Raw genomic sequence first — 18,190 nt, forward strand, 5'->3', positions numbered from 1 at the left:
TAACATACGATATTTGGAAGACATTGGTTCTACTCTAACCATTAGAAATAATCTTCCCCATGAAAACCTAATTTATGACAATAAAATTTTAGGGTCTCACAAGCCTCTGTGTACTATAGGTAGAAAAACAGAGAAGATAGCTGAAATTTAAAATCAATGAAGATGGATAATATATTACATTTTAATGCACTCATGATTACTTCTGTGACACAAATAGTGCAAAAAAATATGGTGAACACTGTAACTCTTCTGGAAAATGTTTCATAATCCTGCTTACAAAGACTGAACCAGTGCCGTTCTGTGTCATGAAGGAATGACAATATTTTGTGACAATGGAAACTGGGGTTTCTGTGGGTATTTTTCTTGCTTATGAGCTCTAATCCCAGTGACTATTACAATCCCCCCAAGGATTTGACTACAGATAGGAAACACTATACTCTGCAGATATTTGGAGCTATGTGTTCACTGGTGAAATTCAGTTGCTGATTGCCTCTCCAAATGCTGCCAAGCAGAATTCCTGAAGACTGAATTCAGCCTTTCACTTGTTTTTACTCAGCACTGATTTTCAAAAAGATTATAGAAAACCAATTATCTCTGATACTTCTAACTTTTCATCAAATTTCCTTGAAATTGGTGAGTGGCTTAAAGGTCTTGCAGGTGCACAGTCAGACAACTCATGATCACAGAAGATCCTTTTCCCTTGAAGGAGTGGAGGAGGAAGAAAAAAACCCCACAAACCTAAGCTAAATTATATTAAATATATATATTATTTTAAAAAAATCTTAAATATTCCTATAGCAAAAAGTTAACGTAAATATCAAAGACCTGATGACAGACAGTGAAGATAATGCTTTAATTGAGAAAAAAAAATGTTTTGCATGTCACATCTAAAGTTAGGGAATAGAATTCATTACAGTTTTACCTTAATAAATGTTTTTATTTGAAGAAAAGATCAGCCTCAATAGCTCATAGTGAAGTTATTTATTAACATTATCATTTGCATCCTCATGGTATTTTGAAGATTGTGAAATAGATTAGAAGGTCTATGTGGGAAACACTCTAGAAACCAAGCAGATGAGTGGGTCGGGCCAAGGACAAGAGATTGACAACACTGCAACAGAATAATATTAATCTCATGCTGTAGGCACACTGGCAGCATTTGACAATGATTGTCAAGAAACATAGGGATCATAGGCACCAACAGGTTAGAACACAAATATTTAGTTTTGTAGAAAGATTGAAAAGGCAAGATTTAACTGACTTTGCAAAAAGTAGTGTGAGGCTCTTCCAAAGTGTGGAAATCAACACAAAAACGTTTCTCAGAAAAAATGTTCCTTTGCCTCATCAGAGGCAATAATGAAAAGGAACACATGTAATTTGGAACACAATTATGTCAAGTTATCCCTGTCTGATATCAGGGTTCCAGTATTAGATATGATAAAGATAGATTTTGTGGACATAAAAGCAGTTATTAGCTTTTAAAATCAGGATATCTTTAACTTTTTACCACAGAAGATTCTGGTTGATTTTGTTCTTAAATACAATTTTTATGTTCAAAGAACATTCAAGTCTTCTTCAACCATTCTCTACCTCATGTAGTCCTTAATAATATGAGATATAAAAGCAGGATTTATAATTACTGTTATTAAAATTATGTTATTTAGGAAAACAACATAATTATTTAACTTGTTTTTTAGGGGTTACTGGTTTACCATCAAAATAATAGTTTAAATCCTACTTCTAGTCACATGCCTAAAGATCAACTTCAAGAGAATAAATGAGGACAAGATTTTTCTTTTTGAAGATAAGGAATTGAAATAAGCAGCATCAAACTCTTAAGGTTTTTGTATTAGTTGTGTGTTCCAACCATGTCTGTAAGTATGTCTTGCTGCAGAGAATTTTCTTTCCCCTTGGAAATGACAAATCATTTGCTTTCATTTCTTTGACATTTCATTCATTATATTTTGTACTTCAAAAGTTGTATGTTCTGTAGGAGTAAATAAACTCCCAGGAAATGAACAAAGACTGAAAAGAAAAAGAAATGAAAATGTATAATTCGAGAGTCATATAATACAACCAATTCATAAGTAAGGTTGATTTTTCTGCCTTAGGAAAATAAAAAAAACAAGGAACTTATCTTTCAGTTTCTCTTCCATGCTCACCCAAATAACAAGTGGGGGGGAAAAGAGTGAGAGAGAGAAAGGTTGAGGAAAATTAAGTAAATGAGAAGTCAGTTGTTTAAAATCATAAAATTCAGGCTTGGAAATTATGGACTGCATATTGATTGCAGAGGTATAACAAATGAAGTGGGTTTTACTTCATTCATAAAGAAAATACTTCAAAAATATGAAAAAAAACATCCATTACCTGTGACTAATACTTGCTTACATCAAGGTATGAATGTATGCAGCAGATCCACATAAAGAGGTCTGCTTAATGATGGAAACGGTTTACATATAATATGGTTTTGGCATTAGAAACCCAATTTTTTCTTACACAGAGCCAAAACTTTTATACAGCATCAAATATCAACATGTTGCAAACTGAGGTAAAAAGGGGTTCAATTAAAAATAAACCAAGCAGGATCTGGGCCATAATTTTCATTCCTCTCTTCTTTTTCTTCATAAGAACAACACTGGCTGTATTTCTTCCCTTACTGTAAGGTTAAAGACTATGGGTTTTTTTCAGTCTTTTCCAATTTGCAGACTGCCACATACACAATTTTCAAGTACACTTTCAGACCCTAATACCACCAATTTAAGCCCACTTACAAGCTTGCTTTTTTTAGTTACCTTTTCAGTACGTTTTAGAAGCAGTTCATTTACTGTACTTAAAAGCCCCTGAATTACAGGACCCTACCTAGGTTTTTTTCCAAAACAAACGAACAAATGTATAGTTAGTGACTATTTAAGTCACAGCTGACCTTGGAAAGAATAGATTTACAAAAGGGACAATAAACCACAAGTGTATATTTATTACCATGTTATTTTCCAACATGAATAACTCAGACTATTAACATGTCTATGGATGTCTTGCAGTATTCCTGTATGTTTAGCTATGACAGTCTCTAAGGTCAGGCCATAAAGGATTACTATCAGAAGATACCATGACAGAATATCAAGTTTCAGATCTTAAATACCTCAAATATTTAGCTTTATAACAAATGAAGCTGACAGTGTCCCACATACAGCTCACCCCTTTGTAGTTCCCGCACCTCCTGCTATAGTTAATTAGGAACACTTGTTCACAGGTAATAATGGAAGACTGACAAATGGTAAGTGACAGACACCTGGTACATGTTAAAAAAAGATATACAGCTGTTCATTAACCATAGCACATCTTTTCAGCTAGGGAAAGTATGTCAAAAGAAAAAGTTTCAAAACATACTGAAAAGCATACTGTCAAACCTGCTAAATGAGGTTGTCTTTCTATTATAACAGAGATGTAATGAAGGTTAAGTCAGCACTACAGTTCTAAACTCTTCTTTCCAAGGGAGTTGTCATTCAACAATGTAAAACAGAAGTCGAAGATGGGTTAAAGCATGTCATTCTACCTTTCAGTCCAACAAGGACTTTTTACCCCTGTTTTTTTTTAATGCTGTTCAGCTCTTCGAATTGAATTTCAAGTTCAGATCCTAAAAATGTAACAGTTTTCATTCTCATGTAGATTTGTATTTAACACTTTAGCTTTCCAAAATATTTTTTCTTTGAAAGTACTTATGGGAAACTCTCTTGCTGCTCAAAAGAAATAAATACAGATATTAGCTAGTGAACTCTCTCTCTGTTTTTATTTCCTTTTATTTTAATTGTTTTTGGTAGGGAGGCAAGTTTAGCATGACCAAGCTATCGATCATTTATCCATGCGGCAAATGTAACGTTCTGTCAACTCAATTATATGCATGCCTCATTAAAATGAGGATTAAATGGAGTATATGATAGTTCTCATTTCCACAGAATTCCCATTTGAATATAGGATTTCCTGGTTATTTACAATCTACAGGCAAGAGAGCATGTTGAAATAAGAAACCAAGCTTATTGGTCATTCCCAGCTGGTCATCCTAAAGCTCATTATTGCCTCCCAAACCAGACATAGTGTAAGGAATGGGTTTCTAACTTAGCCCTGTGATTATGGATATTTTCCTTAATTTTCTATTCCCATTGTTAAATAGTGAGGAGGTCTGCTTGCTCAGGTTCCTAATTTAAGAAGGCCACAAACAGAAGAAAAGAGAGGAGTGGTACAAATAAAGTTAGACTTCAGGCAAGTATTTACTGCTGAATACAGGCAGGATGGGGAAAGGAAGAAACTTATGATCAGACGGTCAGTATTTGCATCTAGGCATTCCCAGATTACCTGACAATATATGTAGTTCTAGCAATAGCTGCTGGGCTGTACCACATCCCAGGTAGTATACAGTCCCTATCACATGTATGCAGAGGGGAAATGTTGTACAGAACTTAGAGACTGCCTGGAGAATTGAATAGAGGTGCATGTGCAATGCCCACCACATTTGTTTGTCAGAGCAGGGGTAATATGAGCACACAGACATAGTCCAGAGCTACAAAATGGGCAGAAAGGGAGTCCAGCTGTGCAGGAGTATTAAGGAAATCATTTAATCTACTGCACATCCCCATAGCCCGAAGGCATGAGCTAGAACATGAGATTAATTTATGCTAATGTAGTTTTTTATAGTGTCTTCTTTCAGGCACTATAAACTCAGGAAGAATAGAACTGTAAGTAGTATACTGTGATGAGGAGCACAGTATGATGAATGAGAAAGATGATGATAACAAAGGGAAAAGAAATCCGCAGGCAATATGTAACGTCAGGAGCTTCTTAGGCAATCATAAAAGATTTTGCTTTTTTTATGATAAAGGTTAATATATGCAGGTGTGTTAAACACTAGTAATCTATCTGTACAAGTTTCTGCATTATAATCACAGGAATGGGTTATTTTCAAATGCCCCTTTCTATGTTAGTTGATTAAATAGTTCAATAAAATAAAAATCAAACCAAGTCAAGGAAAGAGACACCCTGCATTTTACAATATTAGCAGCAGGACATAGTTAAATTGAAGGTCAACATTGAGTTTTTATGAATCATACTTGTTCAGCTTTATGAGAAAAATAACCTTTGAACTTCAAATTTCCAGATGTTAGTATTTGCTGCGTAATGGTCAAAACAGATCCATAACTGTAACCCACACTGAGAGCTGGCGGGCTTCCATAATCAAGCATATCATATTATTTTTTAACTATATCATCATAGCTAGGGTGTGTCATATATATAGACAGGGTTTTTCATATATCTTTACAACACAATAGTCTCCAAAGGAATCTATGAGAAATTAATTTTCTTGAGATAGTGTGTTTATTCTCCTTTACTTTGGCTAGTCTCCTGATAAAACAATTTTCCCTAAGAGATTTAGAAAATAATCAGTAAGCAAAGCAAAATTTAGTGTTATACTGATCTATTCAAATGAATTTAAAGTAGTTGTCTATCCCATGCTTCAGTGCCTCACCTTTACATGAAAATGCACAATAACACAATAAAAAAGTATATGACGTAAGGTTTAATCAAAACTGCCCAAAATCCATTCTGTCTTCTCTCCCAGAACTTACAGACAGTTCAGCATTCCCTGAAAATTTGGTCTCTGGAAAGCCTTTAGGGGTGGGAAGGAAAAAATGCCAGAGTTCAGGCCTCTTCTCAGAGGAAGACATAGCAGCTACCTCATTTATAAAGAAAGAAATTTTTGTACTGATTCTTTGTACTAATCTCAACTGCATATGCAGAAGTGCTTTTCTTACAAATATGCATGTAGCGTTCTTAAAGGTTAATCCGTGGTGGAATCGCAAATAGGACAAAAATCACTATGGACAGAGCTCAGAGGATGTGGGGGTGAAACCAACCACTCATCTTATTGTAACCTGGAAAATATATGAAAACATAATCAAATCTTTTTGTGGAGTCTCACAAAAACACAACCTACTCCTTTAAACCATCGAAAGCATAGTACTTCAGATAGCTTTATTCTGTGACAGTCTTCAGTCCAGTGTTCCATGCAATTCTACCATGAGTAAAAAGCAAGAATGGAGGGGAGCTGGAAGCCATGGTAGTCATCTGGCAATCTAGGCAGTGTTGTGTAATTCCTTCTATATATAATGTCATTAGTATACATCTCCTTTATACATTCCCTTCCATTATTCTGATTTATTGTTTATTTTTTGATAGCATGTGCAATCTGAAGGCAAGAATACTGTTGTGACAGTCATTAAGCAAACACAGAGGAAATTCATTACCTGTCCCCAAATTATTTATAACCTTATTGTAAGCTGAGGATAAAAGATAAATACAGATAGGGAGATGGGATAGTACATGGATGTATTCTGACCTCCTTGTCCTGATAGCTTTAACCATATAAGAAAAGTCTGCTGGCATCCCAGCTATGGAGACTTGCAAAACCAATTAAGTCTTTTGGAGAAATTTCTGAGATTTTTTTTCTCAGATACGAAGGATTATTTTCAACTTCCCTTCCCACCTCAGCTGTATGTGACAAAAAGATTTCCGTGAACAATAGGCTTAGAGGAGATTGTCATAAAATTAAAGAGTAATTCAAGGTTGATAAAGAAATAGCTGTTTCCCCATCTTTTGTCATCATTGTTGACAAAGTTTATGTAATTCTTAATACTTTTTTTGCTTTTCTCTCCCTTTGAAAGGTATGTTTGTTTGTTTGTTTGTTTATTTAAAGGCCAATGATGGCATGCCAATGTTTATGAGAAAAATTTTACAAGAATAAATCAGACAACACTTGCAATGGATGCATAAAGTTTGATAAGGAAGTATTTCAATTTCATGCCTATGTGAGGTTACAAACCAGAGCAAAAAACTGGTATTTGAAAAATTACGTTTGAGCTACTAGCAATGCAGTCTGTTCAATTTCTCTTTCTGAAGGACTACATATGGATAGCAATTTGTAATTTTTCAAATTTTTTTTCTTTACTTTTATCAGACCTGTGTAATATTAAAAATTAAAAAAAAAAAGCAACAAAACTCACAGAAGCTCATGAAAGGTAAGATAGACTCGTGGGCAATCTTATGTGTTCAGGCTTACACCAAGCAACAGTTTTGAACCCAGTTTATAGAAACCCTGTAAACGAATACAGTTTGTGTAAATTTTTTTCATGAGAGGATTGATTTATGAAAAATACATAAGGTTCATTGTTCAGTGAAATTGTACGTCTAATATCAGAAGTATTGAAGAAGAATTTCAATTTATAAAATTAACATAAGAAAATCAAATCACTGTCTGTTGCAATTGTAGGCTTGGTCTGAGAAATGAAGCATCCCCCGTGGCTGATGTTTCAAATTACTAAGAATGTCTTCACTTCTTGATTACGTTTAGAAGAAGAGACAAATCCATTGTCAGTCTAAATGTTACCTGCCATAACTTTGTGTTGCCATCGTGGTCTGGAGATTTTAACAGTAAGCTTGTTTATATATGCTCTATAATGTATATAATGTATATATTTATAAACATTTTATGCTTGTAAATATATTTAAATGTTACCTGAAGTTTCTTTCAGGAAATATTGCTCCCAATGTTGGAAAAACACCCCTAAATGGAAGAAAGAGGGTTATTTGATGTCCAAACTTGAAAAATATCTTTTTGGTTTTGTTTTTGACATTTACTGAAGTCCTTGTGCATATGCATCTGTTTGCCTCTGGAACTGCCTAGAAACAGTTTTCTAGTTTGGTTTGAGTTAACTTTTCTTTGCATCCATTCATTTCATTTAGTATAATGTTCCCTTGGATGTACATAAAAATGTAACAGAAGAGTAAATTAAAGAAAGAAAAATCTTCCTTATATGAAGATTCAAAAGTTTTATGCAAAAAATCTACCATGAACAGACTAATTAATTCCACAGTTCTGGCTTGCAATAGATATTGAGAAGAATTGCTTTAAGTGTTTATTTGTGTGACAATACCAAGACTACACTTCAAACATAGCTACCTTGTAAGACTACTTCAGGAAAAAAAAAAAAAATCTTTTTTAATTTATTCCAATAGTGGTGAGCTGGGTGATTTGATGTATATACTCTGGAATTTACACACACATGATTTTGCATAACTAATGTGTCTTATTCTTAAATTAAACTACTCCCTTAACAACTGGCAAGAACCATTTTTTTTTCTTCAGTCTATGGTTGGGTCACCGTGAATATCACACTATTAATCAGGATGAAAAAATATTCAAGAGATGTTTGGTTAATACACAGAAATAAAACATGTCACTAGCAGGATGCATCAGAACAGACATTCTCCCAGAGTTCTGCATCCTAATTCTAATCCACACAGTAATTTAATTTGATTGCAATTAGCATCCTCTTCGATGATTTCAATCTTTTCAGCTGCTATAAAAACTATAAACTGATCCAAATTATATCCTCTGATCCAGGTGGAGTTTGAATTGAAACTTCAAGAAGCAGCTTGACATAACTGATCCTCTCCTAGAAGGAAATTCAGTATTATTCTGAAATATTTGTTTAGATAGACAAAATTACTGACATACATATTATACAACAAAAGGAATTTCAGTTAATCTTAATCCCCCAAATTATTGCTTTCATTTTACAAAAGATAAAGAAATCCTGATTAAAACAATTTCTTCAATCACTTAATTCCGTTTCAGTAAATAGGCTGAAATGGCAGTATAACCCTAGCTGTAACTATGCCGTACACTCCTTTTTCCCCCTTTTGTCTGTATCGTCACCTACCTTGCAGTTTAAATGTAATCAGTAGTCAATCATGTTGCATATATTTTGTAGTGCTTCTGATGTATCTTCTTTCCCTGTAGGGGATTCTTACTCTTCTTCAGTCATCTCACAGGCACACAGCAGCTATGTGGTCCTGAGAGTCTGACTCTGATGCACGCACCCATTTCAGAAATCCTTACAATAAGATTTCTTTCAGATGCTAGTCAGAATGTCTAATTCTTGCTTTTTAAATTAAGCTTGGGGTCTTTTTAGAGATTGTTTTGTTTTTTGTTAATACATCTCCACCACGTTCAGTCAGAATTTCTCTAAGCATCCAATCTCCTTGAGTTACATGTACACAGGAAAAACTTGGAATTAATGGGAAAAAAAAAGATAAAAATACAGGAATTGTACAGAAAAAATGTGGCAAAAATATATAGAAAAAAGACCTTGTTTCTCACTTTTCAAAATCAAATAATTTAAAACATAATAAAATTTAGGATGGACATGTAACATTCATATTTTACATGTTTGATTTGGCTGCACTGATATATATAAGTTCACCAGTTAATAATGATAAATGGGGTAAACCAGCATGAACTTAGTAATAGAATCTAAATGTTATTTTAAAGAAAGTACTTTTTCTTTCTGTCTTTCAGGTTTGCTAGGATAAGACTGTAGCCAGTTAAAGCTAAAAAGTTAGTGTTTTGGCCGAATGCTTTCCTTATAGTTAAAAGTCTCCCTGCACCCCACCCAAAAAAAAGAAAAAACAAAACAAAACACCACAAAACCAAAAATGGAGGCTGTGTCAGGAAAACCAAATTAATATTATTGTCCTTGGTCTGTAAGCTATTACTGTACCTAAATATATGATGGGATATGTAGTCTTCTGTTTTTACCAAAACCTTGCAGCTTTTTGTAGATATTAATTTTTGGTGAAAGAATAATATGCTAGTTTCTACATTCTAAATGATGAAAATAAGCAGAAAAGGAGCTTTGAAGGGTGGTCCACATAAAGGGAACCTAGATAATCTTAAATAGGATTTTTAGTTTGTTTAGGGGTTTTATTTTTTAAAGGAGACATGTTAGATCAGATTATCCATTCAATTTAGATATCCAAAATAGAACTGATGAACTGAGCCCTAAAGGTGTCTAAAAAAGGATTATAGAAGACAATAGAGGATCATAGGAGTCTCTGTATGTGGTTCAGCTGTGAGACAGCTAATATCAAACGACACAAAACATTGCTTCCACTTCTATAAAAGCCCAGTGTTTGTTTTACATTTTAAAATAATTACAATTCTTTACAAAAAGAGCATAAATTTCATTTTAAAGAAAAGTTTATTGAAATAGAGCTATTTGATGAAAGGAAAGGAAAATGGGGAGAGAAGTGGATTTGAAAACTATCCCTGTTTTATTTAAGAATTGTTTTACACAGGCATGACCTTTTTCTGGATGGCAAAATCATATACATCTGTGAGTTTGTCTTTGAAAAACTACCAGGAGAGTTTCTTTGACTTCATACCATTTCTAACTCAGAGAGAGTGAATTGCTGGCCACCTTTTTTCTTGTGCAGATCCCTTACAGATACACACACATCCTGGTGCTGGCTGAGCTGGCGACAGTGAGCTTAAAGACGGGATCAGAACAGCACTGAAATAAACCTGACACACTTATACCCTAAGCTTAATCATTTGACCCATGTTCAAGACTTTCTGGTTGTGCCTACAAGTACATTGCGTAAACACAGCTGCTCCTTGCCTTCCCTGGAAAAAAAATGTTGCCAAACATATTCTATAGACTCTATGTCCTCTGGAGGGATCCCCATTTCCTAGTTGCAGCTTCTTCCTACACTCCTTACCATACAGCTGAGCAAGTGCTGCACACAACATGGCATCAAGGGGTAACCCAAACACATAATAACATGAGTGTTCTTCCTTCAGCATAGGACTCAATGTTGTATCAAAGAAGAGGTGAAAACATTTTCAGAACATGATGAATGTCTTTTTCATCACAAAATAAAACATGTTTATTTTCCCCACACTGTTCATTGACTGGTAATCTCTTCCCAAAATTGTGTTCCAAATTAAAAAAGAAAACAGAACCCCAAATTATGTTGTTTTTTTTTAAAGAAAACCCCAAGCCCTGCAACAAGCAAAGCAAAAAATCCAACCAACCAAACAAAAAATCTGTTCCAAATTCATTTCAGATCTCGTTTCTTTAGGTTTAGTATTCCAATCAAACATTATTATGTTTATAATCTGAAACGACTGGTTTCTCCATTAAAGGTAAAGTGCTTGTACAGCCTGAGTAGACTAATCAGTTGGAGAAAAGGGGTATTTTTAAGGCCCAGTATGAATCAGCTTCCTTGCCTACACATTTTTGTTTGTTTGGGCATTTGGGAGGAGGGATTGCTGTTCAATGGTTTTGTCAGGAGTAATTTTTTTCAATGGAAGGAGGTAACAGATGACAGGTCACCATGGAAAGACTACCCTGAACTGTATTCTCTGGCTAATTTGCAATGGCTGCTAGCCAGAGTACAGGAATTTCCATACTAGAGAGAGCTATTTGGGGATCTGATATCCACACCAAGAGTTCAAGGGACACAAAACAGGGAAGTGGATAAGAATAGGGAAAGTCCATATAGATTTCAGGAGCTGTAGTTTTTGCTTGCAGTAGGGAGTAGTCATCATGATTCTGTTCAAGAATGCAGCTATTTTGAAAAGGATAAAGTCCTATCGCATTAACAAATATAAGGGGGAAAAAAAAAGCTTCTGTCAAGTCCATGCCTCATTAATTACACTGCCATTCACACAATGGCTATACATGGAGAATGGGCACTGATAGGTAGATATCTGTAACTAAAGTACCCACTTTGCTATCTTTTCAGCATGAGTGCATAGCTAAGCCTCTTTAGGGGGCTATTCATTTTATCTGACTATAAGCATCTATAATAAGTGTCACAAGGAGAAAGAGAACACCAGACAACATGACACTGCCAAGGGCAATTTACTAAGTGGACCAAGTAAGGGATAAGCTGCATCATGAAAAGCTTTACAGGAAGACTCACACGGACCAAACTGAGACCACAACAATTACCTCACCAGTGGGCTGACACAGCAGAGCCTAGGGGAAACATAACACTGCCTCGGACCAGTCTCATTGTCATGCTTTGGCTGGTGACTGGGTATGAACACACAGCTGGTACATTACATGCACCCTCCCCCTCGACATGGTGCTGGATGTTGGATGTCCATGTAACAACACTTCGCCCCAGTCTCTCTTAAGAGGGAGGGAGGGAATTATAGGCACAGGCTGCCAATGAAATCTGTCCATGTGGATACCATGATATAGCTTTTCAGCAGCTTCAGGTGTTTTTCTCCTGTTACTCGTCAATCCATAGCCTATACCACACATCATCACACTCAGTTTTGGTTGCATTGTCCTATCTGCCATTGCACAGTGTACTCAGATACTCCGCTTTTGATGCTCCCATGAAAGCAGGTCAGATGAGAAGTACTCTAAGGGGATCTCTCTCTTTCTACTCACTATTCAGAAAACCTGAGATATTTATCTCAGGTGTAGGTGTCCATGAAGTAGATGCTTACAACTAAACGAGATGAATCCACTCCCAATGTGATTAGCCCTTTGGAGATGTTGGTATGGAAGCAATGTATTTAGTAGACATACATATAAGGAACTCAAACAGAGTTTGAATCTTTTATTTTTTTCTGAAAAAGCAAAGGTTATTTTTAAATTGTAATAAGGCAACCAGATCAAGGATGGCAACTAGATCAAGTCATGCTGTGCTCAGCAGTGTCTCTAGGTTTTTATTAGTTGTGTAGAAATTGAGAGAAATGCCAGTGGAAACATCCAGTCACTTTTCTCAAGCAGCAATCCTAAAGGATGCTGTGAAATTTTCTGCCAGATACATAAATCTCAGCACATAGAACCTATGTTTTGGTTACTGCCATTTTAATGAGGTTATCTTGTGATATTGGCATTAATGACCATGTCAATGGTGGAAAATCAATTCTATTCACAGTTCACTTATTTACTTCTTACTTAATAACCAGAGACATAGAGATTTAAAATGTTAACGTTTTCAGTAGTTCAACTGGCAAATAAAAAAGAAGGAATAGCAACCAGTTTTCTTTTTCTGACCTCTTTCTCTCACACTGTCAGTTTAACAAATAATGTCAGCTGCTACTTAAATTAAACAGAAACATTAAACTAGATTTTAATTAAAATTATTTGCCAATATATGTCATGCTTTGTATGTGGCAAGGAACACAGCTCATGAAACTGTTCCACTATAGAACTTTGAAAGCTTTGAGACATGAAAATGAGTTAACAAGAACCATCTCAGCAGCACCCCTCCCTCAGGAACAAAGGAACTTTAGGAACAATAAGGTGAAAGAGTCAAAGCTCAGTCAATAAGGAAAAGATCACCACAGCATTTTGAGAAATTTAAACCTTGTTTCACTGCTGTATGAAGCTGTGCAGAGCAGGGCTCCTGACAGTCCACCTTGCCACCCCCAGGGCTGCACTGGCAGGTGCAAGTGGACTGCACAATATCTTTTGGACAGTCCACAAAATCATGAAGAGATGAAGTAAGCATTTTTAAGGTTATAGTACTATATTCTTGCCCAAGGGGATCCTCCTCAGGGAAAGAGAGGTCATTCAATATGATCTGATATATTTATTCCAAAACTGTTTTATAATTTTTATTTCAGCTGAAATAAAGTTTTTCCAGGCTCAGATAGGAGTGGTGTGAACTCCACTGGGGAACGTGAATACCTGCATCACACTGAACTTTAGTTTATGTGAATAGTCTAGCCTCATCTCTGTATGTTAGTCATGTATTTTATTGTCCCATTTGTATTTATACAGCAGATTTCTAAGAGCAAACAGTTTTCTCTTACTACTTTCTTTCTGGCATATTTTTCCCACTTCCATTTTTGATCTCCATTTTACTCTCACTGCTTCTGTCTTCTCCTTTTTTATTGTGTTATGTCTTCCAGTGTTTTTTTGCTCCATACAAATCTTGTCCATATCTTCTTCATCCCTATTGAGGAAGGAAAAAACCCAATTAGTTTAATAGCTACAATAGCATGCCAGAGACCAGCTAAGATCAGGGGCTCAAATATCAGAAATGCACTTGAATGTTCATTGCAAAGACTGTATATCTTGGCTGCCATTAAGCTAAAACATGGAGAATTAAACCAGGCATCTCTAGACTATATCTATAGCAGAACACCTTGTTTCCCTGGGAACCCTGTCCACTTGGAAATTCTGGCTTCAGAGTGTGCAGCCCCCGCCTTAGTAAGGTACCCATTTAGGGCAGAATTCGTCACACCAACAGGTCATAAGCTGGGCATGTAGTATAAGCAGATTGGTTTGGATCCCCTTTTAATCAATAGAGAGGTGAATATACCTAGTTCTCTGTTGGAGATGATGATGTAAGCTATATGTTGTACTTTTAAATGAGGTTATTCTCATTCTTGCTATTCTAGACAGGCAAAGGACTTCAAAGAAACAGGTCCATAGATGGGAATTCCAATGTTACACTGCATAGCAAAGAGGGGTCAAAAAAGAAGCAGTCCGGTACCCTCTTTGCTTCTCTACTCCCAGCGCACCAGCACCACAACCTCCTACTTCACATTACCTCAAACAGCAAAATATTTGTTCATCTGTTTGCTTACAAAATGTATATAAGTCTTCATGAATACTGGAAAAGTTTGCAAAATCACAGGTGACTGAGCTTAAAACTAGCTAATCACATTCACACATAGCAGCACAGACAACATAGGATGGTTGTGCTCTAATATATCACCACTTCACTTGCTAAATAAAAAACAAAGAATGAACTTTGTCCAGATGATTTTCCATTCTGAGGTAATTTACAGACAATATTTTTTCTTGTTACATATTTAGGGGAAAAAAAAGGGAAAGAAATAACTGGAGGAAAACTAGTTTTCATGATTGGTTATAATAACTTTAAAAAAAAAAAAAGGAACTTTTCCTCAGAAGTTCTCCCACCTAAAAAAAGGATTTTCCTCAGAAGTTCTCCCACCTTTTTGTAGTCTTTGAAAAGTTTTAAAATAACACTCTTTCTCTGTCTTGTCACATTTCAGAATGAAAGCACTATTTGCAAAGAACAGTTCCTTAGAATTGCAAGGACTAAACTTATTCAGTCACACTCACGAAACATAAGTATACTGTTACAGTAACTCTAAATTATGTCACATTTTCACAAAGCTGTTCCTTATGGATATGGAAGAAAATAGAAAGACACATTGATGAGTGGTTGCTTTTAACTCTGACTCACACTATTTTCAAAAAGTTAGGTCAGATCATCTCATGGATTTCAGATACTTTCCTCTTAAATGAGTCTTCTGTATGATGGCAAGGAATCAAATTAAAGAAATTTATAGTTTCTGAGATAATTAGGACCAGTATTTTAACTGTCCAATGCATCTTACCACACTACAGAAGTCTGCCTAAACTATAAAGTCTTTCTAATATTTGAGCTCTTGCTACTGTTCCCTTCAAAGCTAGTAAAAAATTTCCACTGAGATAAATGGATGCAGTACTGTGTATTAAACTAGGCTGTTGGCTCTTTTATCTCCTATCAGTGAAGTATTTTAATGTGGAAATCTCTCTAAAGTGAAATTTTAAAGAAAACCCCCACCCCCCAAAAAAAAAACCCAACCAAGAAACCCCTCAAAACCTCTTAAAGGGCTCTTTAAGAAAAAACAAACAAACAAACAAACAAACAAACAAAAAAAAACCCCCAAACAAGCCTGTATTTACTGTTTCTTCCAAAGTCCCTGTATTTAAGCACATGTTCAGTGCCACTTTTAGGTACACTGAAACAGCTACAGACAATCAAGTTAGTCATCTCTCCAGACTCTTAATTCAGTCTTAAGGGGTTACCTCATCTGTAGCAGGATAACGAGGTGTTAGGAAGTTTCCTAGCACCATTTTATTTCCTTATTTTGCCTTTCTAAACTTTTAATTTTTAACAAAAATTCAATTGGTTTTCTAAGTGTATTTTAAGTGTTAAGGAAAAGAAAGATAATCTTTTCTTTCAGGGCTATCTAAACATGGAACATTAAAAAAATAATTTTAGGCATTCACTATATTTTTTTCAAAGTCAACACAAGTTCCTCAAATATTTCAAAGGTCCTAAAGAAGAGTAAAAAAACCAAACCAATCAAACAAACAAGCATCCTCATTTTTCCTTAGTCTTGAACCAGATATGTACATCCAGGCTCATTGTTTTTGCTCTTTTCAATGCCAGGATGCATAACAAATCAAGGTAGGGATTTGGAAGCACTGTTGCACATATTATCAAATATAGAGGGGTTTTTAGCTGACTGGTATTAACCACCAACTGGCTCATTAGAAGACATTTATTCTGTGAATCACAGGAACACCTTTGTAGGTAGGTACCTCTCAGAAGCATCAGCAACAAATAGCACAGCACTGGTCAGTAATACTCATCAATAATGACATGTTTAGAAGTGTTCAGTTCAGGAAGGAGCTTCCATACAGGCAAAGCTAGAGCTTTGCATATCACTGCTAGATATGCTGCTAGAGCAGCATATCACTTTGAAATGATTCCCATCAGTACCGGTAAATGCATCATGGCCTGGAAAATATTTTTTGAAATGATATGCTACACGCGGAGGTATGAGTTCTGGCCTTGCTGTAGCCTGAAAGCAACCCCAGATTGCCACAAGGAGGGTTGCCATGCATAAGGATGACCATGAGTCGTGATGACCATGAGTCTTGATGACCATGAGACCAAGATGACTGGAGAGGATACTGCCCCTACACAGGGAATGCTCTTTAAGTTGGACTGTTGATTAGATAGAAAACTAATCTGGGGCTAGTTCTTTCTAGTCCTACATATCATAGCAATAAAAAGCCATAGTGCTCCAGAAGCAAAGCCATGCTTCTGATAGCTACAGCATTTTAGTTATGACCTCAGACCCAAATTTATAACATGTCCAGTCCAAATTCAGAGGCTGGCTTTGATGGTCTCTGGAAGAACATGAGGCGGCTTGAGCTCTTTAGTACAGACCTATGTGTGCCTCTACTTGCCTTGGCTACCATAGGTCCCACATATGTCTTCAGACATAAGGTAATCAATTTCACAATCACATGCAGCAAAGAACTAGGAGATAAGAAAGACCCTAGAAGCATACTCAACCTGGCAATATAGGTGCACAAAGAAAAGTACATGTTAGCATTTATTATGCTTTAGAGTGCTTGCTGGTTCATGCTCCAGAGTCATTATTTTACAGATGGAAGTGCAGATTTTTAATTTTGGATAAAGTTTGTGCCTATGAAGAATGAATATGTGCATGAAGTGATTAAGTAATCAACTGTTTAGTCAAAGACATAAACAGAAAATATCAAAAGGCTGAAAGCTAAACTAGGCAATTAGGGACATGGTTTAGTGGACATGGTGGTGTTGGGTAGACGGTTGGACTCGATGATCTTAGAGGTCTTTTCCAACCTCAATGATTCTATGATTCTATGATTCTATGAATTTGTGACTGGAAATAAAAGGTCCAATTTAGGTACTTACCTTGGGCAGGTAACTAGCTACAAAACAGAATTCCAAGAGATATGGTCTAGTCATTAATTTAAAACTGGTTCCTAGGATGTTCTTTGTTCAGTGGAGAATGTATGCAGAGTTATCTGTTCCTGTGCCTCCACACTCTCCACAAGTTGATGTGAAGGAGGAACTAGATCACAGGCTCACTATTGTATTTTCTCTATTCTCTTTTTTTTCCTTAGCTCAAAGAAAGTGAGCAGAGCCTATAATCACCATGTACAGAAATCACAGAGACAGCCACTCTAGGAAGAGATGTAGGAGATAAAATAATTGTTGGAAAAGTCACCTGTGCAGGAATACTACTGGTTTTGGCTGGGATGGAGTTAATTTTCTTCATAGTGGCTAGTATGGGGCTATGTTTTGGATTTGTGCTGAAAACAGTGTTGATAACACAGGGATGTTTTTGTTATTGCTGAGCAGCGCTTACACAGAGTCAAGGCCTTTTCTGCTTCTCACCCCACCCCACCAGCGAGTAGGCTGGGGGTCCACAAGAAGTTGGGAGGGGACACAGCTGGGACAGCTGACCCCAACTGACCAAAGGGATAGTCCATACCATATGACATCATGCTCAGCATATAAAGTTGGGGGAAGAAGGAGAAAAGAGGAAGGGGAGGATGTTCAGAGTTACGGCATCTGTCTTCCCAAGCAATATTTACACATAGAATCATAGAATCATAGAATCATTGAGGTTGGAAAAGACCTCTAAGATCATCAAGTCCAACCATCGACCCAACACCACCACCCACTAAACCATGTCCCTAAGCGCCTCATCTACACGTCTTTTAAATACCTCCAGGGATGGGGACTC

Source organism: Aptenodytes forsteri, unplaced genomic scaffold, assembly GCF_000699145.1.
Source record: "Aptenodytes forsteri isolate BGI_AS27 unplaced genomic scaffold, ASM69914v1 Scaffold71, whole genome shotgun sequence".
Taxonomy (NCBI): Eukaryota; Metazoa; Chordata; class Aves; order Sphenisciformes; family Spheniscidae; genus Aptenodytes; species Aptenodytes forsteri.